Below are 1,218 nucleotides of genomic sequence, written 5' to 3' on the forward strand. Positions count from 1 at the left end.
TATATATATATATATATATATATATATATATATATAAGGCATCTCTCTAACTATCTATAAATATCAGTGTGTTATGGATCTCTTGTGTCCTTAACAATAGGAGGGTATCAATAAATAGATGTTTAAGCTCATTTTTTTGAAAATATAAAAACCTAATAAAATCATTCAGGTGGAGTAAGTGTAGCTCCATCAGCCTCCACCCTTAGAGTCCTCACCAACCTTCATCACTAAGTTACACCCTTGAAGTCCAGCTACAGGATGAGCCTCACTTTGTGTCCAAACACACACACAGCGGGCGTCCATTACTCTGTTTAGTTTTTCCACGTACGACACTGCTGCTAATATTCCCGATTAAGGACTTTCCTCCTGAATGATAAGGGATGCTGGTGTAATTTAAATCAACGACTTCTTTGTTGAAATGGGATAAAGTCTGTCTGGTTCAGCGATCTGTTGATCTAACGGGTCCTGGAAAGGCGGGCTGTGACGCAGAAGTTCCGTTGGTTCCCGCACAGCACGCTCCATAACAAAGCTAGCTGGTGTTAGCTAAAGCTAACGGCTCTAGCTAGCGTCCAAAACGGTTAAAAAAAAGAAATACATTTTGGTATCACTGTTTTAACAATAATTCAAACTTAGTTGTGCATATTCATAAAATATATACTTTCTTAACTTAATACAAATGACTAACCTTTAGCTAAATAATCGCCACGCCACGTTAGCTAGCATTCATAACTTGCTAACAACTTAAACAAATAGCTACGGCTACAATGTCAAAATCAATAACTTCATAAAACAGTTACAACGCTGTAATATTAACGGTTATATACTCGATAGGAGACAACAGAACATGTAAACGGTGGTTACCTGTTTTAGCACAAACGACCCGCGCAGCGTGAGCTAGAAATGAATGGAAGTGAATGAGGCTTCAGAAAAGCTTCATTACTCAGCCGAATAGAACTTTAACCCCGCCCATACATGTTTTTCATTGGTTAAAAACAATATATTCTTCCCGTTTATTGGTCGAATATCTGCCAATCAAATGTTGAGTCAAATTACTTTTATGACTCATATTTGTTAGAATGGGAGTTGCTCTCACCACTGTAATGTAGACAAACGCGAGAAGAGATGTTCATTAACTATTAAATGTAAAGATAGCCTTGATTTTAGTATAAAAGGGTATTACTGAAAAGTGTTTGATCATTTTAGCATCATTTCTTGCTT

General features: G+C 36.8%; 1 protein-coding gene across 1 annotated transcript in view; it reads right to left on the bottom strand.

Moving 5' to 3' along the window:
• Positions 1 to 945, bottom strand: part of btg3 (BTG family member 3) — a 5,910-nt gene extending 4,965 nt beyond the window's left edge. Inside the window, exon 1 of the mRNA XM_015389337.1 lies at positions 862 to 945. The gene's annotated coding sequence lies outside the window, so the exon portion shown is untranslated. The remainder of the gene's footprint in view (positions 1 to 861) is intronic.
• Positions 946 to 1,218: the final 273 nt, after the last annotated feature.

This window comes from Cyprinodon variegatus, unplaced genomic scaffold (genome assembly GCF_000732505.1).
Source record: "Cyprinodon variegatus isolate N-32 unplaced genomic scaffold, C_variegatus-1.0 Scaffold455, whole genome shotgun sequence".
Taxonomy (NCBI): Eukaryota; Metazoa; Chordata; class Actinopteri; order Cyprinodontiformes; family Cyprinodontidae; genus Cyprinodon; species Cyprinodon variegatus.